The following is an 18815-nucleotide window of genomic DNA, read 5'->3' as shown; positions in this document are numbered from 1 at the left end:
GAACACTGAATTTTCCATCTTGCAGTGATTCCCTCATCCTCGCATCCGCCATCCCAGTTTCACTCTGCCTCCTCCTACAGCTGCCTTTCACCTCTCTTCATGTTTCCGCCTTCTTCTACTATGCATAATGTTTTCCCCTTATATTCCTTCTTCATCTTTCCTGCTTATCCCCTCCCTGCTTCCACTCCCCCACCCCTTGACCTTCCTCTTGCTGCTTTATCACCTGGCACCTAGCTGCCTTCTCCTCCTCACCCTCCCTCTTCCGTCTTTAAGGAGAGCCCTGCACCCTCCCTCTTCAGTCCTGACCAATGTTCTCGGTCCGAAACGTTGACTGATCGTTCCCACGGACGCTGCCGACCTGCTGAGTTCCTCCAGCTCGTGCAGGTTTTCCCCAGACAGGATATAACCTGTTCCCATCAGAAATGTCATTCCAGCAGCAGAGACGGTGGTCGGGCACTTATACTAAAGGAAGCAGCTGAGTTCTGACATCACTTACGGTATCCTCAGTCAGTACACTCTCTATGTCTGACTCGCACAATGTCCTTGTTTTGCCCATGTGTCCTTCCACAGTCCAAAGAACTGTGCGGTAAGTGAATTGTTTTATTTTTTTGTAAATTGTTCCCTGATTAATTTAGGGTTAAATCGTGTTCTCGGATTTTTTGTTGGGGCAGCGCTCGAACTGTAAATATATTAAGAAGTTCAGGAATGAACTCTCAGAAAGGGAATGGGAAGATGGAGTACATTTACAGAATTCATCACAGTCCATGACGGGTCTAGCCCTCCTCATTATTGACTGCATCTACAAGAAACTTGTTGATTTCCACCTTGAATATCTTCCCACGCTTTAACTGCACAGCAGTCTATTCTGAAGGGTCACTCCTCCTTTGTGAGATTGTGTCCTCCAGTGATGGATACCTCCCCCAGAGGAAACATTCTCTCCTCATCGAAGCAATCATCTTCTTTAAAAATTCTGTGTGTGACTGCTTTTCTATTTGTCGTACATCACAACTTCAGTCTATCGAAAGATTTGGAGCTCGTTCAGTTCCAGCTCCTCGTCAAGGTTACTGGAGATCTCTATGGCTTCCTACATTCCGCAAGAGGGGCATTCAACTATCCTCTCTGCAGTCTCTGTTAACCTATCGGATCAGATATAAAGAAGGGAAGGGAAAAAGTCTTATCCTAGGGCTTTTCGTTTATTTGCCTACTTTGACTGAAGATTGCCTGTGCTGACGCCTCGGAGAGCAGAAGCCTGAAGATCACCTGCTGTACGGTCCATTCAGACGATGGTTACTGAATTTGCCCCTGCCACCCTCTTGCAGATCAACGACAAACGCTGCTACGACGCTGGACAAAGCTGGTTTAAGCAGTAAGGACTCGCAGTCGCCTGTTTTCCCGTGCTGACTGAATCAGTCAGTTTCCCAAATCAGGCGAACACCCGACAGGCAGCTGGTGAAAACTCTTTTTTTTCTGAAAATCATTATTTTGGAATGATCTAACTCGATATCATTTTCAAACTACGAATAATATTTTTTTATCTCTTTCTGTCATCATTATCTTTTGGAAGAGGACGGCGAGGCTTTGAGAGGAAGTGCGGCGGCGGCAATTTTCAAATTGTCCAATTGCGTCTCAGATCGGAGTTCTGAGAGACGGGAATGCGCAGGCGCGTGAAGGAGGCCTGGGAAGGAGGGAAGATATAAAAAGAACGCAGCCTTAAGCAGCCGGCAGCTTCGTTTGTGGGCACCGGAGTGAGCCGGGAGCAGAGTGTAGGCCTTGGGCTCAGAGGGCTTAGGCGGAAGAGGGCACAGTAGGCTTATCTTTTAGTTCTTGTTATTTTCAGTTATTTGGGATGTATGAGTGTGAGGGCAGCTTGTTGTTCTCGGTGTCGGGTGTGGCAGGTCCTGGATTCTCCGAGCCTCCCGGACGTCCAGATCTGCGCCAAGTGCGCCGAACTGCAGCTCCTGAGGGACCGAGTTAGGGAACTGGAGCTGCAACTCGATGACCTTCGCCTGGTCAGGTAGAGTGAGGCGGTGATTGAGAGGACTTACAGGCAGGTGTTCACTCCGGGGCCACCGGAGGCAGATAGGCGGGTCACGGTCAGGAAGGGGAAGAGGCAGGTACTAGAGAATACCCCAGTGGCTGTACCCCTTGACAATAAGTACTCATGTTTGAGTATTGTTGGGGGGGACAGCATAACTGGTGGAAGTGACAGTGGCCGGGCCTCCGGCACAGAGGACGACCTCTAGCTCAGTAGGGTAGGGATAGAAGAAAGCGGACCATAGTAATAGGGGACACGATAGTCAGGGGTTCAGACAGGCGGTTCTGTGGAGGTGACCGGGAGTCCCGGATGGTAATTTGCCTCCCTGGTGCAGGGTTCGGGACGTTTCTGATCGCGACCAAGATATCCTGAAGTGGGAGGGTGAGGAGCCAGAGGTCGTGGTACATGTAGATACCAATGACATAGGTAGGAAAGTGGAAGAGGTCCTGAAACGAGAATATAGGGAGTTAGGAAGGCAGTTAAGAAGAACGACCGCAAAGATAGTAATCTGGGGTTTAATACATGTGCCACGCGACAGTGAGAATAGTAATAGAATTAGATGGAGGATGAATGCGTGGCTGTGGGATTGGAAAAGGGGGCAGTGAATCAAGTTTCTGAATCATTGGGATCTCTTCTGGGGCAGGCGTGACCTGTTCAAGAAGGACGGGTTACACTTGAATCCTGGGGGGACCAATACCCTAGCGGGGAGGTTTGCTAGGGCTACAGGACAGACTTTAAACTAGTGAGATGGGGGGGGGGGCGGGAATCAATTTGAGGAAACTATGGGAGAGGAGGTTAGTTCACCAGTAGAGCAAGTAAATAGACAGTGTGTGAGGGAGGAAAGGCAGGTGATGGAGAAAGGATGCGCTCAGCCCGAAGATGTAGGGCAGAAGAAAGAAAAGGATAATAAATTTTAATGCATTGTTAGGGATGAAAAGAGAGGAGGAGGTGGAGAGTATCTTAAATGTATCTATTTTAATGCCAGGAGCATTGTAAGAAAGGTGTATGAGCTTAAAGCGTGAATTGATACCTGGAATTATGATGTTGTAGCTATTAGTGAAATATGGTTGCAGGAAGGTTGTGATTGGCAAATAAATATTCCTGGATTTAGTTGCTTCGGGTGTGATAGAGTAGGAGGGGCCAGAGGAGGAGGTGTTGCATTGCTTGTCCGAGAAAATCTTATGGCGGTGCTTTGGAAGTATAGATTAGAGAGCTCCTCTAGGGAGGCTATTTGGGTGTAATTGAGGAATGGGAAAGGTGTAGAAACACTGATAGGAGTGTATTATAGGCCTCCTAATGGGGAGCGTGAGTTGCAAGAGCAAATGTGTAAGGAGATAGCAGATATTTGTAGTAAACAAAAGGTGGTGATTGTGGGAGATTTTAATTTTCCACACGTAGACTGGGAAGCTCATTCTGTAAAAGGGCTGGATGGTTTAGAGATTGTGAAACGTGTGCAGGATAGTTTTTTGCAACAATACATAGAAGTACCGACTAGAGATGGGGCAGTGTTGGATCTCCTGTTAGGGAATGCGATAGGTCAGCTGGCAGATGTATGTGTTGGGGAGCACTTCGGGTCCAGTGATCACAATAGCATTAGCTTCAATATAATTATGGAGAAGGACAGGACCGGACCGAGAGCTGAGATTTTTGATTGGAGAAAGGCTAACTTTCAGGAGATGCGAAGGGATTTAGAGAGAGTGGATTGAGTCAGGTTGTTTTATGGGAAGGACGTAATAGAGAAATGGAGGTCATTTAACGGTGAAATTATGAGTGCACAGAAGCTTTACGTTCCTGTTAGGTTGAAAGGAAAGGTGAACGGTTTGAAAGCACCATGGCTTTCAAGGGATATTAGAAATTTGGGTAGGAAAAAGAGGGATGTCTACAATAGATATAGGCAGCATGGAGTAAAGGAATTGCTCGAGGAATATAAAGAATGTAAAAAGAATCTTAAGAAAAAGATTAGAAATGCTAAAAGAAGATACGAGGTTGGTTTGGCAAATAAGGTGAAAGTAAATCCGAAAGGTTTCTACAGTTTTATTAAAAAAAAAGGAGGATAGTGGGGCATGAAATTGGCCCCTTAGAGAATCAGAGTGGTCAGCTATGTATGGAGCCGAAGGAGATGGGAGAGATTTTGAACGATTTCTTCTCTTCGGTATTCAATAAGGAGAAGGATATTGAATTGTGTAAGGTGTGGGAAACAAGTAAGGAAGTTATGGAACCTATGACATTTAAAGAGGTGGAAGTACTGGCGCTTTTAAGAAATTTAATTGTGGATAAATCTCCGGGTCCTGATAGGATATTCCCCTGGACCTTGAGGGAAGTTTGTGTAGAAATAGCAGGAGCTCTGACGGAGATCTTTAAGACGTCATTAGAAACGGGAATTGTGCCGGAGGATTTGCGTATTGCTCATGTGGTTCCATTGTTTAAAAAGGGTTCTAGAAGTAAGCCGAGCAATTATAGACCTGTCCGTTTGACATCAGAGGTGGGTAAATTAATGGAAAGTATTCTTCGAGATAGTATTAATAATTATCTGGATAGACAGGATCTGATTAGGAGTAGTGAGCATGGATTTGTCCGTGGAAGGTCATGTTTGACAAACCTTATTGAATTTTTTGAAGAAGCTACGAGGAATGTTGACGAGGGTAAGGCAGTGGATGTTGTCTATATGGACTTCAGCAAAGCCTTTGACAAAGATCCACATGGAAGGTTAGTTAAGAAGGTTCAGTCGTCAGGTATTAATGCTGAAGTAATAAAATGGATTCAACAGTGGCTAGATTGGAGATGCCAGAGAGTAGCGGTGGATAATTGTTTATCAGAATGGAGGCCTGTAACTAGCGGGGTGCCTCAGGGATCTGTTTTGGGCCCAATGTTGTTTGTAATATACATAAATGATCTGGATGATGGGGTGGTAAATTGGATTAGTAAGTATGCCGATGATACTAAGGTAGGAGGTGTTGTAGATAATGAGGTGGGTTTTCAAAGCTTGCAGGGAGATTTATGCCGGTTAGAAGAATGGGCTGAACGTTGGCAGATGGGGTTTAATGCTGAGAAGTGTGAGATTCTATATTTTGGCAGGAATAATACAAATAGAACATACAGGGTAAATGGTAGGGCATTGAGGAATGCAGTGGAACAGAGAGATCTAAGAATAACAGTGCATAATTCCCTGAACGTGGAGTCTCATGTAGATAGGGTGGTGAAGAAGGCTTTTGGAACGCTGGCCTTTATAAAACAGAGCTTTGAGTACAGAAGTTGGGATGTAATGTTAAAATTGTACAAGGCATTGGTAAGGCCAAATTTAGAATATTGTGTGCAGTTCTGCTCAGCGAATTATAGGAAAGATGTCAATAAAATAGAAAGAGTGCAGAGACGATTTATTAGGATGTTAACTGGGTTTCAGCACCTAAGTTACAGGGAAAATTTGAACAAGTTAGGTCTCTATTCTTTGGAGCGTAGAAGGTTGAGGGCGGATTTGATCGAGGTATTTAAAATTTTGAGAGGGATAGATAGAGTTGACGTGAATAGGCTGTTTCTATTGAGGGTAGGGGAGATTCAAACGAGAGGACATGATCTGAGAGTTAGGGGGGAGAAGTTTAAGGGAAACACGATGGGGCATTTCTTTACTCAGAGGGTGATAGCTGTGTGGAATGAACTACCTGTAGAAGTAGTAGAGGCCAGTTCAGTTGTGTTATTTAAGGTAAAATTGGATAGGTATATGGACAGGAAAGGAGTGGAGGATTATGGGCTGAGTGCGGGTAGGTGCGTCTAGGTGAGTACGGCACGGACTAGGAGAGCCGAGATGGCCTTTTTCCGTGCTGTGATTGTTATATGTGTTATAAATTTTCCTATATGGCGCTGTGCTGGGTTAACTTCGACCGGTATCTACTGAAATGGATTTTAGGTCCACTAGTCTGGGTGAAATCATGGAATATTTTGGTTTTAGGGAAACTTAAAACTGTGAAACTGTATATGCCACGTCTGTGCAGGATTTATGGGACAATAGTGACAGGGTACAACGGGGACCTTGATACTGTCGCGAGAACTGCCTGCGTTCCCACCACACCTGCGCAGGTTCCAACCGAGACAGGCATCTGCTGGTCTTTGAAGTCCCTTTTTTGTGTATTTGCTGTTCGCTGTCACTTCTGCCTAACAACACCGTAACATATGGAATAAAGTTACGGGCAGCCTGTGATACACGTTCCTGTTATGCTTGAAATATTCAAGTCTATGCTGAGATGCCAGCTGGGGTAGCCCCGGAGAGATAAGGCATTGGTGTCGTGTTGGAGATGACAGAAGGGCTAAGAGGACACTGCGACGACTGCTTCGCGTCTTAGGAGCCTGGTCAGATGCTCCTGAATAAGAAAACCACAATGGTGGGCAACGTGAGGCGGACAAGGCTGAGCTGCCACCTGCTGTGATTGCAACAAGGGGGAGAGACGTCTTGTCCTCCAAGTTTGCTTTCACCCATGACACCACAGTTGTCTCGTAGATGAAAATGTTGAACAAGAATGACATCCTTATGAGCACATTACATGAGGTTGCACAGGTCAGCGTTTAGGAGGACACAAAACCAGTCATCATCCTTGAATACAATGCCAATAAAGGAGTAGAGGACAATCTTGTGAAAGTAACAGGCACACAGAGCTGCTTCAGGGGAACAGCACGCTTGTCTCTCGCCATAGTCCATAACATCATTGACATATCGACTTACAACGCCTTTCTCATATGGAGTGCGCTGAACCCTATCTGGAGGGCAAGCAAGATGAAAAGTTGGAGGTTATTAATGCAGGATTTTGTTAATACTCCTTTTCGCAAAGGAGACACCACTTTCCCGCACAGCGGCCTCAGCAGCGGTGGTAAGGGCAGTGCCCAGTTCTGAACCCGGCGCTGATGAACAACAAGCCCCAGAAGAAGCCAAAGAGAAGGAGATACAACTGCAGCTCTTCAAAAAACGAATGTAAAGCAGGGACAACTTGCTGCAAATTTGGGTAACAAGGGTCACACACGCAAGGTATCCGACCACTCCTTTGCCTGCGAAGACTAGTTTGCAAATGGCAATTGTTATTATTTCTGTTTGGTTTGTGTGTTGGTTAAATGTTAGTTAATGTTTACATCGTGGTTATGAGGATATTTTATGATATAGCATTAAGGACAGTGTTTGATGGTTGTAAAGATTTTGAATGTTGATATAATAAACTCCACCGTTGCAGAATGTTCTCGCAATTTTCAGTTTCAACAAATATATTTAAATCATTGTGGCCGTTACGTTTTCGTGTCTTAGGTAAAATAGGACATGATATTGTGATAGTAGATGCTTTTTTTCCAGAAACTATTTTTTATCTAAATAATACACTTTCAATGCTCTCTGAAACATTAATTAAGGATCACTCAACGATTTATTGAGTGATCGGCTATTCATATATTCTGAAAAGATCTGTAATTTAAAATTTGGTCTAGGCACTTGTTATTAGGGGATTCTTAGACCGAATCAAACTTGACCCGGTTCATAATGTGAAAGTACAGTTTATGAATTGTACGTAAGGGTTAATTCTGCATATTGTGGTATTGTAAAGAATTTTTTTCTTGACTTTTTGTGTGGTTGCAATGACTTTTACCGAATAACTTGTTGTTCTTTGTCTATCCCCTGTTATGATATCCGGACGGTTATTATGGATTGTCCCATCTGTAATTACTGTTCGGTAGTCATATACTTTGCTGAAATCTGACACGCATTGATAGTAAGATTTTGTAACCTTCCTGCTTCGCAGCATCACGCTCATTTCTCATTCGCTCAGATCTTTCAAACTATCCTGGCGGTGGCCATTGTGGCCTTCTGGAGTTGTCCATGAACATTACAAGCGGGGATGAGTGGAGTTCAGGAGCAATCGGTGTTGGGACCGCTTCCTATCGTGTTGTACGTCAATGATTTGGATGAAGGATTTGATTGCTATGTGACAGGGTTTGAAACCCATGTGAAGGTAGATGGACGGCCTGGTAGTGTTGAAGAAGCAAGGTGCTTGCAGACGGAACTAGACAGACTGGAGAAGAGGCAAATAATTATGAAGGAACATAACGTAGCAAAGTGCCGAGTCTTACTCTTTGGCAAATGGAATAAAGGCGTGGAGTATTTCGTAAATGGGAAGAACATTTGTATTAAAAAATCAGAGTTGCAATTACACAGGAAAATCTGCAGATTCAGTGAGTGGTGAGGGACACAAATGCATGTTCCAATCCATTTTCTGAGGACTGGTATATAAAAACAACTCCTTCTCCATGTTATAAACTGTATGCTCTCTATAGGCCTGGGCTATTTTAACAAAGGGGATAGCACTGAAACAAGCAGAGGTGCAAAGCCTTTTGGGAAGATTTCCTGTCGGAATATTTGCAGAACTGAGGTGAAGCCAAATGCAATATTAGCATCCATTTCCAGAGAAATTGAATATAAAAGCAACTCTTTAGCAAGCTATTAATTTGTATATTCGTCCTGCTTCCGGCCTCATAATCCCGTTCCACGGGCAGCATATCCCGGAAGGTCCTGCCATTTAACTTAACTGTTAACTCTCGGAACTGCCGGTACAGTACTTCGTCACTCATCGTACCCATGTCATTGGTAACTCAATCGCCAACAATTTCTTGCTGATCACATACCCATTTAAGAATACTGAGGACTCGATCTGAGATATCGCTAACGTTGTCACCGACATAACTACCTGTCCGCACCACTAACGAATATCCTATCACCACAGAGTGACTTTCCCTCTGCCCCCCACACCAACATACACTCAAGGACATCACTCAACGACAACTTCCATTCTGTGTCACAAAGACAAACTAAGTGCATGAGAGTCCAACACTGTGAGTGAACACTGTTAGGTGATTAACCCGCCCCCGAAACTCTGCGACGGTATCCCAAATGTTGCAGGAGATTGCCACATGGGAACTCTACAACTCTGCCCTGGTCCCCTTTAGCTATTTCTCCTTCCTGACTGTCACACAGTCTCCTGTTGCCTGCCTCCTGGGTGTAACTCCTTCTTTATATGTTTATTCCATCATACTTCATCCTCCCGAATGATCTGGAGCTCGTCCAGTTCCACCCCCAGCTCATCAACGCGATTGTCAGCAGATTCAGCTGAACGCAGCTCTCGCAGCTGTCGTCGTTGAGGTTTATCCGAGTTCTCAATGGCTTCCCATATCCCGCAAGAGGAGCATTCAACTATCCTGCCTGGCATCTCTGTATCCCATCTGTTCAGATATAAAAAAGTGAAGGGAAAAAAATATTAGCCAACTGCTTTCTTTTCTTTGCCTTCTTTAACTGTGGTCTGCCTGAGCTAAAGCCTTGGTGAGCAGAATCCTGAAGATGACCTGTTTGACCGCCCATTCAGACTATGTCTATTGCATTTGACTCTGCCTTACTGCTGCTGATAAGCCGCAAACGCTGCCTGGACGCTTGTCAAAGCTCTTCTTTACTGTTACGATTCGCTGTCGCTTTTTATACCCCTGCTGACTCCGACATCACCCGATGTGCAGATTGGCCGGTGGTTCGAAGCTCCTTTTTTTCCCGAAAATCATTATTTTCGAATAATCTAAATCGATATCATTGTCAATCAAACTATGCAACTCTATTTTTCAGATCTATCTAAGCAATATTCATTTTAATCTGTTTATATCATCATTGTTTGTTTGTTTTTGATTTGCTACGTGTACCTTCCTTTCCAATCCGTTTCTGTATAAATATCTAACTGTGTGTCAATATGTTTCTCAATTTTGTGCCAATTTACAGAAACGGCACGCATCCGAGGAGAGCCGACTACAGAGATTATTAGATACACTTACTATCGGATTTTGTATCTGAATGTCTGCAAACAAATGGTTAACTACACGAGTCATTCCTTAGAACTTAATGAAGGGAGTGTCCTTGGGGATTGATGACGTCACCGCGGAGGTGTGGCTGCTGGTTACCTGTTCTATTAATATGTCTCCCTCTCAACGCCAGTCTCAATCAGAGCCGTCACTCTGCGCTATCGGAGACCAGCGGCTCCAGGTAGAGAGGACAGAGGCTGTATCGGGAACAGGAGAATCTGGAGTTTTCCAGCAATGAATCTGCAAAATGCTTCGCGGAACGCTGCGGGATCTCTAAGGAACATTTTCTGGGGCAATCCAAATCTGGATAAAAATCCTAAAACGGTTATGTTTGGCGATCCAATCCCTCCGGCGATTGAGACCCTCAAAATGGTTTACTATCCCGTACTCGCAATTGTAGCTGTCCCTGGTAAGTGTCCTGTCTCTTCCGCGACATTAACGTTGGAACATATTAATCGCTTCTCTTTCATACTTGCCCTCTAACGACGCGCTAATTGCATGGTAGGTCTCTCAAAACGGTACCGCTTCAGCAGCTCCGGCTCAGTAAATTACGGACGTTTTCTCTCCAGCTTTGTGTCTGTCAGCGTCCCGGTTACTTCTCTGTCAGGCAATACTTAGCATATATTCTAGCTGTCCATCGACATCACTGCTCGGCCCACAGTATTTAGTCGTTGAGTTCCGTCATTCGAGCACCCAGGCTTCTCCGCCATCCCATCATAGCTGATTTATCATCCTTCTCAAGCACATTCTGGCGCCCATTCTTCATATCAATTAACGCCCGGACGAATCAAGGGGATATCACACTCTGCTGCAAATGGTTCCAACGAACTGACACATACAGCCGTCTGTGGCGAGGAATTCACGTATTTCGACCAGCCTCGGCCGAAACAGATTTCCATCCAGCTCTGTTCTAATGTGATGTCTTGTAAATCCTCATCTTCAGGTTTCAGACTGCAACACAACAGTAGCTATCCGCTCCAAGTCCACGATACCTTGGCGTTTCAGCATTCGGTAGGTTTCAATGAGATTCTCCTCATTCTCCTGAACTTCGCAGGTACATTGTAATCACTACCATTTAATAATGGATCCGATTACCTCCTTAGTAGGGACATCTATTCAATGTCCATCTCTGCTCTTGGAAATTATTTCGATAAAAATAGTTGTTTTCATTGAATAATTCATTCCGAATGTGTGTTAAATGTCTTTATCTCCCTCCGCACAGTGAACGTGTTGACAATCGTCATCCTGTCGCGGGGAAAGTGCGGTCTCACCAAAGGCGTAACAACGTACCTGCTTGCCATGGTAGCAGCTGATCAGCTGGTCGTTCTGTTCGATCTGGTTTTGAGCAAGATTCCGATAACTTACGTGCCATGGGAGGTTTTCTACTGGAGTTTTCGTGTTCCCGTGTGTAATATTCACGCCGTCATACTCTACGCTGCCACAGACTGTTCTGTCTGGTTCACCGTCGCTTTCACCTTTGATCGATGTGTGGCCATTTGTTTTCCACAGCTGAAACTAAATTACTGCACCGGGAGATCGGCGGCTCTGGTTCTGGGGACAGTGACTGTGCTGAGCTGCGTAAAGAACATTTTCTGGTACTTTTTGCTCGATGGGAGTTATTCGACTTTATTTATGTCCTTGCTCTGCCTGGGTAGTCTCCGTTACTTTTCCTCAATTCAGGCGGTACCATTTGAAGTGGTTCATTTCTTCCTTACCCCAATATTCCCCTTTGTTCTGATTCTCCTGCTCAACAGTTTAACCATCAGTCACGTCTTAAGGGCCAGCCGAGCCCGGAGGAGACTCCGTGGTTCTCGCGATGTCGAAACGCCCGCCGACCCGGAGATGAAGAACCGCAGGCAATCTCTCCTGTTACTGCTACTGATGTCGGGGAATTTCATCCTGCTGTGGTCGCTGATGACCGTGTATTCCGTATGGGAGAGCCTGTACATTTATTTTAAAGCTAAACCCCCGAAAACTCTGCTGGAACTGAGCAACATTTTTCAGCTGCTGAGCTGCTGCACAAACACGGCCTTGTACGCCGCGGCCCAGACCAGGTTCAGGCTGCAGTTCAAGGAGACGGTGAAATCTCCCCTTCGTCTAATGACAATGTTCTGTCGTCGTTGTCAGTAGATCATTAATCCTCAGTGACCCCCCAATATATCCCATTTCTTCAGTAGCATTTGCAATTCCATTGGGGCTGTGGACGTCCATGAATAGCTCCCGCCCTCCGCCCCTCCATGCACAAACAGGATCAGGGAATGCCCCAGTCTGCCTCCACTCTGGTCCTTCCAATCTACTTTGTTCACGGGTTCCCTGTAATGACCCTCTGGTCAGCCAAGTGGGTGATTCTTCCCTTATTTGCATGCGAAGCCTTGCCATCCCCATCGCAATACGACCCTTCTGTACTGCCGGTCTTCCGTGTGTTCCGTTTGCCTGCTCAGGTACGCCCTATGTAGTTCTGTCTCTTTCCTCTGCGGAGGGCTATTGGTTCCAAGAGCGCTTGACTTTGAGCCGTTCAGGAAGGCTGGTTACTGTAAACAGACTACAGTCCCGCTTGCAGCGGATTTCTTTCGAGATCTGTCTGACATCTGGAGAATAAGTTAATAACTAGCACTCGTAATCGGCTCATTCAATCGTTAGACCCTTGAATCAATCCCCATCGTAAAGCCTTTTGGAAGTTATAGAAATTCTAGGACTCGGTCCACATGGCCCGAACTACCTAGACAGAAAAGACACGTGCTGTTCACAGACTTCACTTCAGCATTCAACGCAATCATCCCTCAGAAATTGATTTGAAATCTGAACCCACTGGGCCTAAATACCTCCTTCTGAAACCGTATTATAGTTTTATAGACTTCCTGACTGGTAGACCTCAGTCAGTCGGAATCGGACGCAGCATCTCCAACACTATTACACTAAGCAAGAAGGCCCCACAAGGCTGTGTTCTCAGCCCACTGCTGTTCACTCTGCTGACCCACGGCGGTGCTGCAACCCACAGCTCGAACCACATCATCAAGTTCGTCGACGACCCGACGGTGGTGGGTCTCATCAGCAACAAAGACGATTCAGCATACAGAGAAGGAGGTGCAGCGGCAAACTGTCGGATGCAGACCCAACAAACTGAGCAAAACAATTAACATGGTTGTTATCATCAGGAGGGCATGGACCAACCACTCTCTGTTGAACATGGACGGCTCCTCGGCAGAGATCGTTAAGTACACCAAATTTCCTGGTGTTCAATTGGCGGAGAATCTTAACTGGTCCCTCACCACCAGCTTCATAGCAATAAAAGCCCAGCATCGTCTCTACTTTCTGCGAAGGCTGAGGAAAGTCCATCTTCCACCCCCATCCGCATCACATTCTGCAGGGATTGTACTGAGGGCATTCTGAGCAGCTGTATCACTGTCTGGTTCGGAAATTGCACCATCTCAGGGCGTAAGACACTGCAGCACACAATGAAGTCAGCTGAGAATATCATCGGGGTCTCTCTTCCCGCCATTACAGACATTTACACCACACGCTGCATCCACAAAGGAAACATTTTGAAGAACCCCACGCAACCCTGATACAAACTCTTCTCCCTCCTGTCATCTGGCAAAAGGCACCGAAGCATTTGGGTTCTCACGACCAGAGTGAGTAACAGTTTCTACTCCAAAGCCATCAGACTCTTCAATACCCAAAGTCAGGACTGACACCAGATTACTGCTCCCTACTGTGCCTATTGTATTGTTTATTATTTATTGTAATGGCTGCACTGTTTGTGCACTTTATGCAGTCCTGGGAGGATTTGCAGTCTAGTGTAGTTTTTCTGTTGTTTAACATAGATCACTGTAGTTTTGGTATTGTTTCATGTAGACCCATTGTCCTGAAAAACGTCTCATTTTCACCGTGTACGTACCAGCAGTAAAGGTCGAAATGACTCTCAAAACTGACTTGACTTGACTTGATTTGACCTTTAGTGGTGATCCTATCTGTCGAATTGTACAATCGGTATGTGTGTTAGTTGATTGCAGAAGAAAAGTAGATGATTTCTATTTATTTATTGATTCCCTCGTAGCTTGGACTTTCTCCTTATCCGGTTGATTATACGCCGTTCTAAACATTTCCCGCCTGTGCCTATAAACCGTGATTACCTCGGCGTACTGCTGATCATTCCCATAGGTCAAAGAAATATTTTTGAGAGGTTAATTGGTCATTGTAAATTGTCCCATTAGCAGGATCTCTCGAGCCGTGAAACATTGCGCAAGCTAGGGTTCGAATGTTGTGATTAGACTGGAAGTGAGACTTTTGAGAAAGACCTGCTCCGGTAGGCTGAGACACAAGACCGATTGGCATTGGATAGCATGGCTTTAATAAAGAGTACAGAGAACAGTTGTGGAGGGCACCCATTCCGCATGTGACAATTGTTGGAAATCTTCTGGCGTTTAACCTGGATGAAAATTGGCGGGGCTCATAAACACACTTGCAGACGACAGGAATGGGATGGATTTGCCGATGTTGAGGGAGCTTGGTAAAAGTTCATTTAGAAATCTGGCCGGAGAAATGAGAAATATGTGATAGAAATGCGACAGTTCGTTCTCGAACGATAGAGAAATACGAGAATAGAAAATATTTTTAGGAATATAGAGAAAATGAAGAGAACAAAGTATGCTTTATTTTGAGGAATTAAAAGAATGCTCAGCTTGGTCTCGTTACTTACACGCAACGCTAGTGAAAGTAGCTCTTACGTGCACGAAACGCTGTAAAAGTTTCGGCAGAAATAGAACACACCCGGAGTCTGGTTTTGCTGTTAACAATCTCTAATTTTTGTCTAACTACGTAAACCCGGTAACGCAAGTGTTATCAGTATTATGCATCTATGACTGTATATAAAAATAGAGTTCCCAAAGTTATTCAAGCTCGGATAGCAAGCCTTACAGTTTTAAGATGGAATGTAAGAAATTACTGTACAGTTCAAATGTACAGAATTTTAAGTAAGAAAGAGTTATTTGTAATCCTAAAAAAAACAGGTGTTGTCGGTCTTCCCGTTGTCCTCGGAATCCTCACACGAAACATCACTAACAGAAGCTTAACAAAAGGGGCGGGGGGCATCGTTAACCGAACCAACACCCAGGCAAGGGTCGACACACCGGTAGATTCCAAAAGGGTACCCCAATCACACATAGCGTGACAGAATATTACCCAGTTCCACGACATACGAAATAACTACAACAATGATTTGCCACAGGGGTTCTTTCATCAGTGAAGAACCACACCCAGACAAAGGGTAAAACAAACGCGTATTCAAGGTTTTCCCCTGAACAGAGAACCCACTACTGCGGATTAACTCTGTGAGAATCATACTTTCATATCCGAATGGAAACAAACTCACCCTCACGGGCTACTTGGAGACACAGTCCAAACTCCGATCTTTTTTTTGTAGATAGGTTTCTTCAGTTTCAAACCTTTCCTTCCTCTCAATTCTGCAAACCTCTTCTAGTTCCAGCAGCTTGCGAGAGTCATTTTTCGAATCTCCCGATCTGAAAGTTTAAACACGTGGCCGACTCATTGGTGTCTTCCATTGACCGAATCCATCTTCTTTCTGTCTGTTTGTCTCTGTGTCCTTGTATAATTAAAACAAGCCGCAGAATAAAATGTAAACATTCATTGTCCATCAAATAACGTCACCTTTCTCACCACAGCAACTGAGCAATGTTTACTCTCAGCCGAACTTCAACAGTATCTAAAAGTCAGTCTTATTGTCTCGGTCTTTTTAAGTGACAATCCACAGAAAAACTGAACGCTGGGTTTATAAAACAATCGAAACCCCTGTTCGTGGACATGTTATTCAGTAACTCTGCTGTTTGAGTCACTCATCTGCAAAAATAAAAAGAAACGTAGAATTGAAACCCGCCAGTAGGTGGCAGACTCTGATGAAGATATTGATGTTGCAATTCACAATTCGCATTTTAATCACAGCGAATCACAACAGTCCATAGTTAATGTCGGACAGTGAGAATTTCCTGGTGTTTGAGATATATATATATATATATATATATATATATATATATATATATATAACTGACTCGAATGTTTGCAAATAGGCTGTTTAGTCATCTTGCAGAAGACAAGATAAACATTTATTTACAAAGATCTACAAAGTGCCGGGCAATTTTCATGCGGTGGTTTCAAATGCAGTCTAAACGGCAAGACGTTTCCACAACGAGTCGTGTGTACAAGGGTTGCACTACCTGGTGTGGTGATCGAGGCACAAGGAAATGTTGCCTTTAAAAGAAGCCGATCTGGACATGTGCCTCTGAGGAAAATGGAAAGATATGCTCGATTAACATTTACTGCAAGTCATCACTATAGTCACCCTTTTCCATTGTGAATACAGAAATAAATAATTCATTGCGTACTTCTGGCTATTTCATCTGGTTCCATATACACTTTCCCGCTGTTTGAAGTGATAGGTCCTATGCGTTCACGTCCTGTATCTACTCTCCACTCACAAAGACTCCGAAACAATTCCACCATGACGTCCAACTTTTCTGCAGCCGTGACACTCTCTGTGATCAACAGTTACACGCCCCTTTCACTTTTTCCTCCCTCACTGTCCCTACGGTCACGACATCATAAGACCATAAGACAAAGGAGCAGAAGTCGGCCATTCTGCCCATTGATTCTGCTCCGCCATTGCATCCTGAGCTGATCCAATCACTCCTTTAGTCCCATTCCCCCGCCTTCTCACAATAACCTTTGATGCCCTGTAGTCCCTGTAAAGGAGACCACATCACAGCTCCATGTGCTGATCCACGGTCTAAGCTCATACGCTTTCGTCACAATACTCCTTAAGATAGACAAATCTCAAAACGTCGGCCTGAGCACGTCCCATCTCTTTCACCTGTCTACCCTTCCTCTCCCACTGTGGATAAGCTTTCTCTATCTGTGTGCCAACCTCCTCTTCTTCATTCTCTTAATTTCGGTTTTCACCCCAAACAATTCTAGTTTAGCCTCTCCCCAGTAGACTTAGCAAACCTCCCCGCCAGGATATTGGACCCTCCGGGATACAACTGCAACCTGTCCTTTTGTACAGGTAACAGCTGCCCTAAATGTGATCCCAATGGTCCAGGAATCTGAATCCCTGTCCACTGACCCAAATCCTTAGCCACGCATATATCCTCCACCACATTGTATTCCTATTCTCGCTGGCGCGTGGCACAGTCAACAATTATCCGGAAGTTACTACCTTTGCGGTCCAGACTCTCAACTTCCTTTCCGACTAACTATAGTCTTTTTTTCTGGACCTCTTCCCTTTTCCAACCAATGTCATTGGTATCAATATGTACCACGGCATCCGGCTGTTCTCCCTCGCAATGCAGGATACTATGGACCACATCTCAAATATCCTGGACCCTGACACCTGGGAAGCAAACTGTCATCCGAGTTTTCTCCCTGAGTCAACAAAGTCGCCTGTACGTCCCCCTAAATATCCAGACCCCGACATTAATGCCTTCCCCTTCCTTTCACTACCATTCTGAGCCACAGGGCCGGACTTAGTGCTGGATGTTTCGGCTACCGATGCTGCCCCCAGTAAGGCAGTCCACCCCCCGCCCACCAAAATAACAATATTAAATCAGTAGTACTTTTTGTCAAGAGGTTCCACAACAGGGGTACTCTCTTGTATTTTACACTTCCCCTTCCCTCTCCTGATTGTTGTCCCGGTGTGGCCACCTCCCTATAAATCTTTTCTATGGCCTCCTCGCACTCCCCGTCCATACGAAGGTCATCGAGCAGCAGATCGACATACAGGGTCCAGATATGGCCGTCCGGGAGGATGGGAGACTCCAGGGCCTCCCACATCTGACACCGAGCACAGACAACCGGCCTCAGACTCATCGATCCATTCCGCAACTAACACCAGCATGCCTACCTCACCTTGCAGATTGTCAGATTGTAGGATGTTGCGGCCATCACTGAATCGTGCTGAATGTTGGTCGCATTTGGGATATGAAAGTCCAGGGCTACCAGGTGTTTCGGAGGGATTGGAAGGTCTTTAGACGGGATGGCGTGGCTCTCCAGGTAAAGAATCGCATCAGCTCAGTGAAATGATGTGACGCAGGATCGTAAGCTGTGGAATCATTGTGGGTTGCGTTAAGAAACTGACGGGGTAAAAGCATGCTCATTGGAGGTATATGCCGGCCTCCCGACAGTAGCTGGAATACAGACCACGGATTTAAACGGGAAAAATGTGGTCGATGTCAGGATAACCATGGACTGTTCTACATGCATCTTGTTTGGGTTGGATTGTTTATACAGTCTGTCCATAAGCCGACTTGTGGATCGGCTGTACTGGACTGGGTGTTAAGAAATGAATTGGAAATGATTAGGGAGCTTAATGTTATCGAACCTTTAGGCAGCGGTGTTCACAATATAGTTGAGTTCACAAATATATTATGGCTAAATTTAAAGTTCTATGCAGCAGTATTTTATTTGGGTATGAGAAATTACAGTAATATGAGCAAGGTCTTTCCAAAATAAAAATTGAAGGATACGCTGTCAGGATTGTCTGCAGGGTAGAAATGCGGTGAGTCTCTGGTAAAGCAGAGGAAAGTGCAGAATACATGCTTTCGAAAAACAAACAAATAAATACTCAATTGACGAATTAGCACAATCGTGGCAAAACGTAAACGCAAAATTTAAGTCATATAATCTGTGTCCTTGTGTTTACTTAAGGCAGAGGTTTCTTGATTTTTAGAATTAGCAAATGTGTAGTGGGAAGCCAGCTGTGCGAGCCACGGAGAGAAAACAAGGCATGTGCGTCGTGTTCGAGATGACACAAAGGCGAAGAGGACACACTGTGACCTGTGACAACTTGTTCAAATCTCCAGAGCTTGGTCAGCACACCTGAAGAGGAAAATCACAATGGTGGGCACTGTGA

This window comes from Hypanus sabinus, unplaced genomic scaffold (genome assembly GCF_030144855.1).
Source record: "Hypanus sabinus isolate sHypSab1 unplaced genomic scaffold, sHypSab1.hap1 scaffold_280, whole genome shotgun sequence".
NCBI classification, from domain to species: Eukaryota; Metazoa; Chordata; class Chondrichthyes; order Myliobatiformes; family Dasyatidae; genus Hypanus; species Hypanus sabinus.
This window is presented reverse-complemented; position numbering follows the sequence as displayed.